At 35.9% G+C, this 15939-nt stretch overlaps 1 protein-coding gene across 3 annotated transcripts in view; it reads left to right on the top strand.

Moving 5' to 3' along the window:
- AHCYL2 (adenosylhomocysteinase like 2) overlaps positions 1-15939 on the top strand; it is a 183582-nt gene that overhangs the window by 66747 nt on the left and 100896 nt on the right. The gene's annotated exons all lie outside the window — the stretch shown is intronic.

The following is a 15939-nucleotide window of genomic DNA, read 5'->3' as shown; positions in this document are numbered from 1 at the left end:
GGAATAAAAATGGACTGAGGTACTTGGAAAATAAAGGAAGAAATATAATTAAAAGTATAAATAGATTATTTAGCCTTATTTACATATAAATAAAATATCTTACACAGTTAGAGAATTATTAATATAGGGTATCCCAGGGCTAGTCCTTGGATAAGCCCTCTCCTTTCTGTGCCTTGCTAACCTTACCTATGCTGTGTATGTGTATGTATTTGTGCTGGAGATTGAATCTAGGGCCTTGTGCTTGCTAGATATGCAGTCTACCACTGAGCTATACTCCCAGCTCCTTTATCCAGGACCCCTCTCTCTAATATCAATCCTTCAGCAAATCCTTTTGTGTCTGCTTTCAGTATGTTCATAATTTAACCTCTTCTTACCACTTTGGTTTAAGCCACACTATCACGCCTTGCCTGGATTATAGTGAAGCTTCATAACGGGTCTCTCTTGCTCTTTTTATAGTCTGTCTTCATTATACAGCCACAGAGAGCTTGTTAAATCCTAAGTCAGATCATGTCACTGTTGTGCTCAGAACCTAGGAGTGGCTCTTCATTTTACTGGGAATAAAAGCCAAAGAGTTTTACCTATATAATACTATTGACCATCATGGGATAACGTGGCCCTCCACCAACCCTTGCTTCTACACTCCCTATTCCTTATTTGACTTTTTCTTTTTTCTATAGCACTTACCCTCTAATAAGTAATTTATTACGTTCTTTATTATTGTCTGTCTCCTTCCTAGAATTTAAGTTCACAAGGGCAGTGATTTTTTTTTTCTGCTATGACCCAGTCACCTAGAGAAGTGCCTAATACATGATAAGAGCTTAGTGTGAAATTAATAAATGAGGACAGATGGACATATGTGAATTCATAGGTAGTTTGGATGAGAGGATTAAGAAATTGAGGAATTCCCATGTTATATTTTCTTTGTGTATGTGGTAATGGGGATTGAACCTAGGGATGCTTTACCACAGAGTTACATCCCCAGCCCTTTTTATTTTTTTATTTTGAGACAGGGTCTTGTTAAGTTGCAAAGGCTGGCCTCAAACTTGCATCCTCATGCCTCAGCCTCTCAAATTGCTGGGATTACAGGTGTGCAGCATTGTGCCATGTTCTCATACTATTTTTTTAATGTTCTTAAGAAATAAGACATTAAAATTATATTTTGAGAGTTGTAGGAGAGATGATGGGATTTGGATTTATTTTTAGGGGGTTGGGGGACTAGGGAACAAACCCTGGGCCTTGCACATGCTAATAAGCATTTATTCTACCACTGAGCTACATCCCCACCCCCGGATTGAGATCTTGAAGGCAGTTGTTTTTTTTTGTTTTTTTTTTTTTTTTCACTTGAAATATTAGGGAATGGGAGAATGAGGACTTGGGCAGCGTAGATTTGTTGCATGTTGTTGAAGGTGATGAGTTTGTATGACACTAATCATTGTGGTTAAATGATTTATTTTAGAACTTAGCTCAGGTGTAGAAGCAGAGAAAGTTGACAGTGTTTTTTTTTTTTTGTTTTGTTTTTGTTGTTGTTTGTTTTTGCTCTGTAGGTACAATGGAAAGCCAGAGAGACAAGGAGTTGGCAGCATACTGTTTGACATATCAGTTATATGTACCTTGAATTTTGGCTAGCATGTGAAGGAAGTAACAAGCGAGACAAATAGTTTTGGAATAGTATAAAAGGAGCAAATTTCCAGAAGTATAACTGAGGTTTGGGGTAATAAAAAAATATATACACATATTTTTATATACATATATATACATATACACACATTCATATATAATGGGAAAGAGTAGGATATTGACAAAAGGAATAGCAGTTGTCATCAAAGTTATTGATTTTTAAGGCATACTGCTTCCCCCCCCCCCCATTTTAATATTTCTTGAGATTGAGATGTCAATTTAGGTTAACACTTTTTTCTTATTGTTATGTGAATTAATGGTGAATCTCCCAATTGATGGGATCTTAAATACCATAAAACATGGTATTTGAATTTCAGGTTCCAGAAGTATAGCAGTTATTGGTACTGACTAGGTTACCAGTGTGTGGTCATTGAAGTTAGTTGTAACTAAAAAGTAGAGGTGAAATAGGCACTGTGGCACACACCTATAATCCCAGCAATTCAGGAGGCTGAGGCAGGAAGGTCACAAGTTAATACCAGCCTCAGCAATTTAGGGAGGCCCTAAGCAACTTAGTGACACCCTGTCTCAAAATAAAAAATAAAAAGCCTGGGGATGTGGCTCAGTGGTTAAGCATAGCTGGGTCCAGACCCTGGTCCCAAAACAAAAAAAAAATAGAGGTAAAATGTCGGATTAGTTACATTATGCCCATGGAGTTTGAAGACCCAGAGTTATGAGCTAATGGTAAAATTTTCAGCAACCGAGATGGAGTATCTAGAGGTAGCAGATGACTGTGTAGAAATAGATAGGAACAGCTTCCCCTTCAAGCAGTCCTTCCTTCAGGTATCAAATGCCACTTCCTCAGGAGCTCTTTCCTTACATCTCTTTCCCCCTAAGTTAGTTTATTTTCTTACATTGTCTTATAATATTCAGCACTTTTTCTTTTATATTCGTTAGGGGGTTTTTTTGTACCAGGGATTGAACCCAGGAGTACTTAAACACTGAGCCACATTCCCAGCCCTTTTTTAAAAATTCTTTGAGACAGGGTCTCACCAGGTTACTTACAGTCTCACTAAATTGCTGAGGCTGCCATCCTCCTGCCTCAGCCTCCTGAGGCACTGGGATTATAGGCGTGCGCCACCATGCCTGGCTTCTTTTGTTAATTTCTGGTTAACATTTTGTCATGTGGTTATATCATGTCTCTCTTCCATGAAATAGTAAACTCATTGACTGTACGAATTATGAGTTTTTATATAGTTTATAGTACATTTTTTGTAATCTTATAACAAACTACCATAGAATGGGTAGCTAATAAACAAGTTTATTTTTCATAGTTTTGAAGACTAGGAAGGCCACGATGAAGGAATCAAGATTTGATGACTGATGAGTACCTGTTACCTGGTTTTTAGCTGATCAGAAAGGGTGAGGGAGCTCTTTGAAGTTTCTTTTATAAGGGTACTGATTTCATTCAACCCTCATGATCTAATATAATCTCTCAAAGACCCCACATTCAAATAGCATCACATTAGAGATTAGATTTCACATGAATTTTTGGGGGGGAGTCACAAACGTTCAATCTAGAGCACAAGTTGTAGGTGCTTAGTTCATATTTGCTGAAAAAGAAAATGGGGCTGCCTGTGACTAGATTAGGGATGTACCCTGGAATGGGTTCTAAAAGCTACAGTGACAGTAATCAGGACATTTTACTAAATTTGACTCTATTTTGGTGGTTGGCGTATTTGTTTTTCTGAACCTATTCTGTGTGTTAGATTAGGATACTAGTACTTACCTGACAGGGCTATGATAACCAATAAATGAGGTTAAACATGGAAAGTATATTGAACTGTACTTGCCACACAGTTGGTGCTCAGTAAGCGATAGGCTGAAAAACAACCTTGTAAAAGCCTTTATGGCTCACTTGGGCTTTTGCAGCTTACTAATATTTTTTGCTTTTGTCCCTCCTTCCTGTTCCTTTTTTGTATTTATGTTGACTGTTTCTTCTAAAACACGGGTCATGTCATTTCCTTTTATCTATTCCTTTAACCTCTGCTCATTATTTACATGTTTGCATTCAGATTCCTTAGCTTAGGATTCAAGGTACTTCTGGGTCTAATGCCTTGTTTTTTTTCCCACTAATTCCCTTTCATGTTCTGCCATTTCTCCCCTGCCCTGTCCATTATACTCCGAGGACATCATGTTACTTGTCTCCCAAGCATTCCACACTGTTCAACATTCTTTGCCTTTGCTCTGGAATTCCTCTCTGACTGGAATGTTTTCCTCCTACTTCTGGATTCCTATTCATTCTTAAAGTCGCCATCTTAACATATTTTCTTTCTTTCTTTCTTTCTTTCTTTCTTTCTTTCTTTCTTTCTTTCTTTCTTTCTTTCTTTCTTTCTTTCTTTCTCTCTCTCTCTCTCTCTCTCTCTCTCTCTCTCTCTTTCTCTCTCTCTCTCTCTCTTTCTCTCTCTCTCTCTCTCTCTCTCTTTCTTTCTTTCTTTTCTTTTCTTTTCTTTTTTGCCATACTGGGAATTGAACCCAGGGGTGCTCTGCCCTTAGCTATCACAGCCTGTCCTCCCTCCCTCCCTCCCTCCCTCCCTCCCTCCCTCCCTCTGAGGCAGAAAGATCCCAAGTTCAAGGCCAGCCTTGGCAATTTAGTGAGACCTGGTTTCAAAATAAAATTTATAAAAAGGACTGGGGATGTAGCTCATAGGTAGAATACACTTGAGTTCAATTCCTAATATCAAAAAAATTTAAAAATAAAAGAAAATTAAAAGTTTAGTAAACTGAAGTGACTGTAGAGAGTATATAGCCCATTTTGTTTTGCCTATAAAAGTTACTCAGAGGAGGAGATAGGTTTGAGTAAAGTTTGAATGAGGAAAAAACTTAGGTAGATGATAAAGGGGGGAAAATCTCTGTCAGTTATGAAAATTATCTGTAAGTAATTTAAGTACTGATATCAGGCCAGAAAATGAATAATATTCATTTATCCAGGAAATTAGCATTAGGACATAATTCTACTCTTTCAAAGGCTGAAGGGGAGATAGGAGAGGTCCGTCAGAGAAAAATAAATAAATAAATGAAACCCCAGAGAACAAGAGAGACTTGACAGTAATGGCAGATAATACACTAGTTTGGGCTTGAAATGTGATCTGGCAGTCCAAGGAAAGCTAGTGCTATTCTAGGCAGCTAACAGAGAAGAATTGTGCCACAGTGCAGGGAGTCGGCAAGAGCCCACTGGGAGTATTACATTTAGCAGAGTGTCAGCATGATAGAAGCAGAAGGTGGTAAGCTCTGAGAGCAACTGAAGGGCTGCGAGGGATGTGTAGATGAATTTTGGAAAGGTTAGAAATTTAAGCGTGCAGGGTTGACTGAACTCTGGCAACTGGAAAGTCCACTCCCAAATATCTGAAGTGTTCACATTAGAGCAAGAGAGGAATTATTCATCCTGGACTAAGGAACTTTGTAGAATACAGTAGTCTCCTCTTATCTGTTCGGGATACATTTCAAGATTGTCAGTGGATGCCTGAAACTGTGGGTGAAACTAACGGCAGGTGAATGTATTCCTCTCTGAAAGGAATGCCCTGATGTCATTTGGGGTCAGGGTATTGCCTTCATACCTCAGGACTTTTTTATAGTGTGAAACTGTAAAACCAAAATATAAGATTTAAGCAGCTCTTTCCCTGGAGAAATGGTTGAGAAATATTTTGGTATTGTCAATAGCGTTTTCTGTCATGAAAGGCAAGTTATGGAGGATTGGTTTAATATTATTAGAAGTGTATAAATAAATGAATTAAAAAATAAAATGAGGCTGTCTGTGACTAGATTAGGGATACACAACACGGCACATGATTCTTCAGGTTCTAAAGTAAAAACAGTAGTTGGGTTATTATAGGCTTTATGCATTCTCAGTTTGTTTCAGTAGTTTAGAAACTGTTAGATTTCATAAGACTATCCCTTTGGAACAGAATAATGGTTAGAAATAGGCCAGATGGAAACTTTTTTCTTTTTCTTATGGGTCCTATTTAAGGAATGTTGCCTTTCAGCGTTGCCAAATACGTTTTAATGTATTTGCGGGTCAAGATTTTCCTTGGTGATAGGGATGAAGAAACCTTGAGCTGATAACATATTTGTTCTTCAGGATGTTTTAAATGCCAGAGAGGGTGCTGTTGCTTTTGTTGCTGGCCCAATCTCTGAGATATTTCTCAATTCAAGATAAATAGGTCAAGGAACAATATGGTGATTCACTTAGAGACAACTCTGTTTCCTGAAGCAAATGTTCTTGAATTTTAAAGTGAAATAGCCAAAACAACCTATAGTATATTGAGATTAAACAACAAATCAACCAACAATTTTGGATGTCTTCCCTTATTTCTGGGCTTCATGGCTTCCAGTTGTTTGTCTATAGAAGCCTTAGTGCACCTTTAAAGATAATGTTGGGAATGAAGACTGTGAAGGCAGGTCCCACTTGAACAAGCACGTGAGTCTTTTCTCCCTGCATCAGTGTAGATCCTACAACAGGCGAATGTCAAGACAAACTTAGAGGTGCAAGATTTATTGGATGGAGAACCTGTGAACAATGAGGGGGAAGGGAAGCAGAGGTAGGTAGGGAGTACTTTTAGAATGAATTTAAGTTTGTTTCCTGTAAAGGAAGAAGACAGGGAAGGAAAACTTAGGTAGAAATGCCTCACACCGTAGCGAGTTGAGAAAATCTCAGCCAAGCAGATGTGGAATCTACAAATACAAGTTGCTGGGTATTGGAATCTTATAGGAAGCAGGAATGGGCAGGCACTTCCACCACTGCTAAACTCTTGGACTGACCGGGATCAGCTTCGGCAAAGAATGCTTTCGGTGTTCATGGGGGTGGACGGCTGGAGGCTGAACTATGCTCCTTACAATAGGTTTTCTTGAAGGAGATCTGAGTGACACATCATGATTTCTGCCTCACCTGCCAACAAGTTTATTCATTTTGTAACAAGATTCATAAAGTTTAATATGTGCTGCCACGTAAATGTTTACAGTAGAATACAGTAGTCTCCTCTTATCTGTTTGGGATACATTTCAAGATTGTCAGTGGATGCCTGAAACTGTGGGTAGCCCAGAATCCAGAGAGCACTATGTGTTTTCCTACACTTAGATACACAAATTTAATGCCCTTTTCATCTTAACTAAGATATATCATACATTCTGGCCATAATTTTTTCAGTTTGAGGCATGACAGCAAAACTGGCACAATTTTTTTTTTCCTTGTTTATAACTTCATAGATGGAAGATTGATTTTCAAGGTAGATCTTAGTAACTTCAGCTTATGATGTGTTTTTCTTTCCTTAAGTTGAGTACATCTCACTTAAAGGAAGCATTTTATGACTTCCCTTTGACTTATCTGAATTTCCAGCATCCTACTCTTGCTTTATTATTGAGACCATTATTAAGTAAAGCAAGGTTTATTTGAACACACACACACACTGTGACAGTTGGTTTGATAACCAAGAGAAATGGCTACTAACTTACAGGTGGATGGAGCATATAATGTGGATATGCTGGACAAAGGTATGTTTCACATTTTAGGTGGAATGGAACAGGACTGCATGAGGTATCATCACACCACTCAGAATGGTGTGCAGTTTAAAGCTATGAATTGTTTGTTTATGGAATTTTCCATTTAATATTTTTGGATTATAGTTGACCACAGGTAACTGAAACCATGGAAAGTGAAACTGGAAAATGGAGAATTTCTGTGATAAATATTAAGATAAATATAAGTAAAAGCAAAAATTCAAAGAACTTTCATTAGTTTCTCAGGGTAAACAAAAGTCTTCTGTCATTAAATTCTGAAAGATATTTCTCAAGAAGGATTCACATTGGAAGTATTGTGTGAAAGTGATTCATTGTCCACAGTATTCCTGCAGCAAATATGCTTCTTTTATTTTCTTATGACTTTTTATATAGTGTGTTTTGAGGAAACCTAAGGGTTTAGCATAAAGTACAACTCTTTGAAGATAATGTGAAAGCCAAGATTATATAGAGGAGTCATGTTGCTGATGATCTGTATTGTTGGAGCTAAGATTAGGACTCTGAATTCTCAAAGAAGGAAATACACTGAATAGATTTTAAGTTATTTTCTATTTTGAAACTGTCTTGCTGAGTTGCTGAGGGTCTCTTAAATTGCCAAGGCTGGCCTCAAATTTGCAGTCTTTCTGCCTCAACCTCTGAAGTCACTGGGAAAATCTCAGCCAAGCAGAGAGTACCCAGCCTGAACAGCATTTAAATAATCTTTTATAGAGTTTTGATAAAAAGTTTGAAATAGCAAACTATTCAGAATTATATTTCTTAAAATAAAAAGACTAACAACAAACCCCAAAGTTTTGTAACATAAGATAAAGGTGACATTTCAAATTGATGGTGGTGGGTGGCATGGTGTGAGAGAATGAATATCTAATAAGTGATGTCAAGAAATTCTGGTATCTCTGTAGGAAGTAAAGTTGTATCCATACCTTGCATTTTATGCCAGATGCACACAATATCTTCATATTTTTATTTTTATGTGGTGCTGAGAATTGAACCCAGTGCCTCACACGTGCTAGGCAAGCACTCTACCACTGAGCCACAACCCCAGCCTCCTTTTTAAGTTTTTGATATGGTGAATATGATTGATTTTCATATCTCAGATCAATCTTGTATCATGGGATAAATTCCACTTGGTTGTGATGCATTATTTTCTTGTCTACCTTTGGAATAAATTTTCTAATCATTTGTTAAAAATTTGTACATCTTCCCAGCACTGGAAAAAAAAAAAAAAGAATTTGTACATCTTTGTTGGGACAAACATTAGTTTGTAGATTTCTTCTCTTACTACATTTGGTTTTGGTATCTGGGTAATGTAAACCTCATAGAATGATTTGGAAAGTGTTTCTTTGATTCTCTGGAAGAGTTTGTATGAAGTTTGTATTATTTTTTTCTTTAAATATTTGGTGGAATTCACCAATTAAGCCATTTGGGCCTTAATTTTTGTGTGGGGCAGAAGGTTTTTAACCTCAAACTCAATTTGTTTAGTGATTATAGGACTATTCCAATTTATTTATTTCTTTGTTTAATTAATATTATTTTTTTTTTGCGGTGCTGGGGATTGAACCCAGGGCTTTGTGTTTGTGAGGCAAGCACTCTACCAACTGAGCTATATCTCCAGCCCCTCAAATTTATTTTTGAGCGAGCTCTGTGTCTTTTAAGGACATCGTTGAATTTATTGGCAAAAACTTCATATTTTTATTTTCCTTTTAATATGTGTAGATTGTAATAGTATTATGATTATTTCTGATATTGGTAATTTGGATCTTCTCTTTTGTTCTCCTGATTAGGCTGATTAAAAGTTTTTGTTTTCAGTGATTTTTCTCCATTCCTCCTATTTTTAACTTTTAAAATTTCTTTTGTAATTTTTATTTTTTCCTTCTATTTACTCTTTTTTTTTATTGGCTTTTTCTTTTTCTAGTTTTTTAGGGTGGAAGCTAAATTTTTGTTTGAGACTTTTCAGGAGAACAGTCTCAAAAACAGTTAGTGCTATAAATTTCCCTCTGCTGCTTTAGTAGCATCCCACAAATTTTTATATGCTGTTTTCAGTCTATTTAAAAGTTTCTGATGCCCTTTTTGTTTTTTTCTTTTACTTGTGAGTTATTTTTGAAGTATTAAATTTTATTTTCAAATACTTGGTGATTTTTCCAGACATCTTTCTACTGTTTTCTAGTTTAATTCCTTGTGTTCAGAGAACATTTTTTATAGTATAACTTGAATTCTTTTAGATTCATTTAGAGTTGTCTGTGGCCCAGAATGTTTTATTTTTTTCAATTTTTTGTTAGCCTTGGAAAGAATGTGCTTTTTGCTCTTATTGGATTGAGTGTTCTATAAATGTCACTTAGGTCAAATTGGGTTGATAGTTTTTGCATTAGTCAGACTTTTATCACTGTGCTCAAGAACCTGACAAGAACAATTTAGAGAACAAAAAGTTTATTTGGGGCTCATGTTTTCAGAAGTGTGTAATGGTCAGCCAGATCCATTGCTCAGGGCCCAAGATGTTTCAGAAGGGAATGGTGGAGAAAAGCTGATGAGTTCATGGCAGCCAGGAAGCAGAGAGAGAGAGAGAGAGAGAGAAGACAAGAGAGACAAAATATAATCCCCAAGGGGACACCCCCCAATGACCTACTTCCTCCAGCCATGCCCCACCTGCCTACAATTATCATCTAGAAATCTATTCAAATTACTAACCAATCAAGTGGATTAATCCACTGATTTGGTATAGCTTTTGTAATCTAATCATTTCGCCTCCTTCATCTAATTGTTTCACCTGCATAGGCACATGAGTTTTTCAGGGGACATCAAGTTTGTTCAAGTTTTCTGTATCTTTTCTGATCCTTCTATTTGTTCTACAATTAATAAGAGAAAGCTATTGAAAATCTATAGCCAGAATTTCAGATTTATCTGTTTCTCTTGGCAATTTTACCAGTGCTATGTCCGTTTGATTAATTGACCCCTTTATGATTATAAAATGATATCCTTCATTGGTAATATTTTTTGTTCTGAAATATATATAATTTGATATCAGTGTGACCATTTTAGCTTGCTTTGATTAGTATTAGCATTGTATATCTTTTTCCATCTTTTTTTCTTTTTAGGTGCTGGTTATTGAATCCAGGGCCTCATGCCATACTAGGCAAGCACTCTATATCACTGAACCATATTCCCAACCCCTTTTTTTCCATTTTTTAAACATTTTTTTTGTCTTTATATTTAAAATGCATTTCATTTAGATAGATATAGATGAGTAACTATCTCTTGTCTTTTAATGGTTTAGACCATTTACATTCAATATGATTATTTGTATGAACAGGTGTAAATTTCTATTTGTTTCTACTTGTTCTTTTCTCCTTTTTTGTTTATTTTAGATTAATTAAGTATATTTTATTTATTCACTTTTATCTCCCTACTGACTTATTAGCTGTAATTTTCTTTTTTGCTTTTTAATGTTGTTTTAGAGTTTAGAGTGTACATCTTTTATGAGAAACTACATTTATATGATGATATATCATTTCACATATAGTACATCACATCATGTTAGAATAGTATAAATATATACGTTCTTTCTCCTCTCCCAACCTTGTTCCCCACCTCCTTTGGTTTGAACCCAGGGCCTTTTGCATGCTAGGCAAGCATTCTACTAAAAAGTCACATCCCCATCCCCTCCCCCCCAGTTTTAGCAACCACTGTCATATAATTTACTTCTTCCTATAATACCCTAGTACCTTATTGTTTTATTTCTTTAAATAGATTATAAACTACAATTAGAAAAAAAAGTCTTGTATTTTCCCATGTTGCTGCCATTTTTGGTGCTCACTGTTCTTTAGTGTAGATCGATCTTTCCATGTGGTAGTATTATCTTGTGCCTGAACAACTTCCTTTAGCACTTTGTACTGTATGCTTGCTGTTGATGCTTTCTTTCAGTTTTTATACATCTAGAAAGGTTTTATTTTTATTTATTTATTTATTTTTTAAATGACATCTTCACTAGATACACAATACTCAGTCAGTTTACAGGTTTTTTTTTGTTTGTTTGTTTATTTCAGCACTTTTAAGACTTTCTCCACAGTCTTCTCACTTGCCTGGTTTTCCATGAGAAGTTTATTGTCATCCGTGCTTTTCTTCCTGTGTACATAAATCTATTTTCCCCCTTTGGTTGTTTTTTCAGTTTTATTCTTTATCATAATTTTTGAACAATTTAATTATGATGTTCCTTGGTAAGATTTAACCTCTTACACCTTCTGTGTTTGAGCTTTGTTGAGACTCTTGGATGAGTGAATTTATAGTTTTCATCAAATTTAGAAATATTTCAGTTATTCTATTGTTTTCTCTACCCCTTTCCTCTCCTTTGGGGACTCCATTTATATGTACTCTAAATACTTGAAATTGCACTAAAGCTCACTAATGTTCTGTTAATTTTTTCTTTCTTTCTTTTTACTGTGCTGGGATTGAACCCAGGGCCTTGTGCTTATGAGGCAAGCACTCTACCAACTGAGCTATATCCCCAGCCTGTTAATTTTTTAAAGTCCTTTTTATCTACTTTATTTTTAGGTTTGGTTTTGTTTTGTTTCTGTAATGTTTAATTGCCATTTACTCCTGGTAACATTTTTCTTTTTCCTGAAGAACTTCCTTTAATGATTCCTGGTAATACAGATTTGTTTATGATTTCTTTTTGAAGGAATATTTTTAGGGTGTAGAATTTTAGGTTAATAGCATTTTTCTTTCATTACTTTAAAGACGTTGCTGTATTCTTTTGGGTCCTGCAATCTTTTCAGCGAGAATACTGCTGGAAACAATTTGACCTTTTAGAGGCTTCCTTTCGAACTTGATGAGGCCCTGTCAGAGCTGCATTAAGTCTAAAATCAATTTTCTCCCCACCCCCCCATCCCCCCCATGACTGGCCATTTCATAGACATGCCATCATATGCAATCACACAATATACAGTCTTCTGTGTGACTGGCTTTTTCATTAAGCATGATGTTTTCCAGGTTTATCCATGTTGTACCATGTATCAGTACTTCTTTTTATGGCCTAATAATAATATTCCATTGTACAAATATACCACTTTTTTTTTTTTAATACTGAGACTTAAACCCAGAGGTGCTTTACCACTGAGCTACAGCCCTAGCCCTTTTTATTTTTTATTTTTTAAATTTTTATTTATTTATTTATTTTTTGGTGAGGCCCTGTCAGAGCTGCATGAAGTCTAAAACCAATTTTCCCTAGTACTGAGACAGTACCTTTATGAGTACTCTATGCACGGAATCATGCCCTGTGAAGCTAGGTTTTCCCATTCTAACCAGTACTCACCTGAAGCCTAGATGTGATTTGCACAGTCTCTGGAGCTCTCCCTGCGTGTACCTATCTTCTTTCCTGAGAAATTTTCTTTGCCTCCCTGAATTTCCAACTCTTATCTCCTTTACACAGGGCATTGCTGTACTCCACCTGGGTTTTCCCTTCCTGTGCTGCATTCTGGAAACTCTCCAGAAGTAAACTGGGGTGATTTTAGATCTTATAATACTCTTCTCTCCTCTTTGAGAGAATATTGTCCCATTTCTCTGTCCAAGGTCTGAAAGCTGTTGTTGGGTGTATTTTATTTCTCTGTTATTTCAGCCAAGAGTGTAATCTGTCCCCCCCTTTTTTTTGGCTGGAACTGGAAGTGTTTTGAATATTTTAAATATTTTAAATACACAGAAAAATATAATTAACCCTCACATGCCCACCTGCCAGCTGCAGCATTTATAACCCATAGCTAGTCTTGCTTCATTTGTACTCCTACTGTCTTTCCCCCCTTATTATTTTGAAGGAAATCCCACAAGTCTTAGTATTTCATTTGGGGATATTTAAAGGAAATGTGGATCTTTCTTAGGATAACATTCAATTACTTCCATATACTCTGTTTATTTGTAACCTTTGTCCACATTTAGAATATCATAAAAATTGGTTTTCAGAGGAATGACTAATAATTATGAGAAACAGTTTAAAAGTAAGATTATTTCTTTTTAAGCACAGAAATCACATTTTAGAGAAGATATAAAGCATAATAGCTGATAAAAGAAAATATGGAAAGAAAAATATTATCCCCCCTGCAAAAAAAAAAAGCATACTACTTGGGAATTCAGGTAATAGTGTTAATCTAGCTACAAATCCCAGTTGTACCACATATTAGTTATGTTTCAAAAGTAGATTTTTTTCAACATAAGTCTTCACTTTCTTATCTGTAAAATGACAATAATAACAACAGTATCAAATTCCAAAGTTATTAGTGATTTAATATATAAATGAGTGTTTTAATAACAAGCTAATATTTTTTATCTTTAAAATGCTTTTAAAAAGGCTTATTCAAAAGCTGCATTTATTCTTTATTATATCCACCAAGAGTTTTAGAGTATTTTAATCATCTTATTCTTAAAGAAAATACATCATTTTGGTAATAGTGTCTTGTAGATCTTTGTTTCAAAATTAACATAAGATTTTTTTCTGATTATAACTACCATGTTCATCTAGACCTCATCAATGAACTCAGCAAAATAGCAGGCTATAAAATCAACATGCATAATCTAAAGCATTTTTATATGCAAGCGACGAAACATCTGAAAGGGAAATGAGGAAAATAACTCCATTTGCAATAGCCTCAAAAAAACAATAAAATACTTGGGAATCAATCTAACCAAAGAGGTTAAAGATCTCTACAATGAAAACTACAAAACATTGAAGAAAGAAATTGAGGAAGACCTTAGAAGATGGAAAGATCTCCCATGTTCTTGGATAGGCAGAATTAATATTGTCAAAATGGCCATACTACCAAAAGTGCTATACAGATTCAATGCAATTCCAATTAACATCCCAATGACGTACCTTACAGAAATAGAGCAAGCAATCATGAAATTCTTCTGGAAGAATAAGAAACTCAGAATAGCTAAAGCAAGCCTTAGCAGGAAGAATGAAATGGGGTATTGCAGTACCAGAACTTCAACTATACTACAAAGCAATAGTAACAAAAATGGCATGGTATTGGCACCAAAATAGACAAGTAGATCAATGGTACAGAGTAGAGGACACGGACACAAACCCAAATAAATACAATTTTCTCATACTAGACAAAGGGGCCAAAAATATGCAATGGAGAAAAGACAGCCTCTTCAACAAATGGTGCTGGGAAAATTGGAAATCCATATGCAACAGAATGAAACTAAATCCCTATCACCCTGCACAAAAATCAATGCACAATGGATCAAGGACCTTGAAATCAGATCAGAGACCCTGCATCTTATAGAAGAAAAAGTAGGTCCAAATCTTCACATTGTTGGCTTAGGATCAGACTTCCTTAACAGGACTCCCATAGCACAAGAAATAAAATCAAGAATCAATAACTGGGACAGATTCAAACTAAATAGCTTTCTCTCAGCAAAGGAAACTATCAGCAATGCGAAGAGAGAACCTACAGAGTGGGAGAATATCTTTGCCACTCATACTTCAGATAGAGCACTAATGTCCAGAATATGTAAAGAACTCAAAAAACTCTACACAAAGAATACAAATAACCCAGTCAACAAATGGGCTAAGGAAATGAACAGACGCTTCACAGAAGAAGATCTATAAGCAGTCAACAAACATGAAAAAATGTTCACCATCTTTAGTAATAAGAGAAATGTAGATCAAAACTACACTAAGATTCCATCTCACCCCAATTAGAATGGCGATTATCAAGAATACAAGCAACAATAGGTATTGGAGAGGATGTGGGGAAAAAGGTACACTCATACATTGCTGGTGGGGCTGCAAATTAGTGCAGCCACTCTGGAAAGCAGTGTGGAGATTCCTTAGAAAACTTGGAATGGACCCACCATTTGACCCAGCTATCCCACTCCTCAGCCTATACCCAAAGGACTTAAAATCAGCATACTACAGAGATACAGCCACATCAATGTTCATAGCTGCTCAATTCACAATAGCCAGATTGTGGAACCAACCTAGATACCCTTCAGTGGATGAATGGATAAAGAAACTGTGGTATATATATACAATGGAATATTACTCAGCTATAAAGAATAATTAAATTATGGCATTTGCAGGCAAATGGATGAAATTGGAGAATATCATGCTAAGTGAGATAAGTCAATCTCAAAAAACCAAAGGACGAATGATCTCGCTGATAAGTGAATGATGATACATAATGGGGGGTGGGAGGGGGGCAAGAATGGAGGAAAGAGGGACTGTATAGAAGGAAAAGAGGGGTGGGAGTGGTGGGGGGAAGGAAAAAGTAACAATGAATCAAACATCATTACCCTATGTAAATGTATGATTACGCAAATGGTATGCTGTTACTCCATGTACAAACAGAAACAACATGTATCCCATTTGTTTACAATAAAAATAAATTTAAAAAAATAACTACCGTGTTCATTGAGAAAAAATGGAAAATTGCACATCTGTCTAACGAATGGTATAAAGGAGATATATCATGCGAATGAATACACATACTTTGGAATTGAACTCTTAAGACTTTCCCCCCCCCCCTGGTGCTGGAGATCTAACATGCTAGGCAAGCACTCTATCACCAAGCTGTATTCCTAGCCCTACTTTTCGTTTTTATAGCACAAAATTTTATACTGTCTTTTCATCTCACTAAATTCTATATCTAGTGACTAGAATGTATGCTCCAGAAGCTCAAGAAGTTTGTCTAGTTGTCTTAACATACAGAGCAACACTTGGGTTTTCATCTGAGCTCTATAACTTATCAGCAGTATGATCCTAGATAA

Source organism: Sciurus vulgaris, assembly GCF_902686455.1.
Source record: "Sciurus vulgaris genome assembly, chromosome: 8".
Taxonomy (NCBI): Eukaryota; Metazoa; Chordata; class Mammalia; order Rodentia; family Sciuridae; genus Sciurus; species Sciurus vulgaris.
The sequence above is the reverse complement of the archived record's forward strand: the minus strand, read 5'-3'. Positions and strand labels throughout refer to the sequence as shown.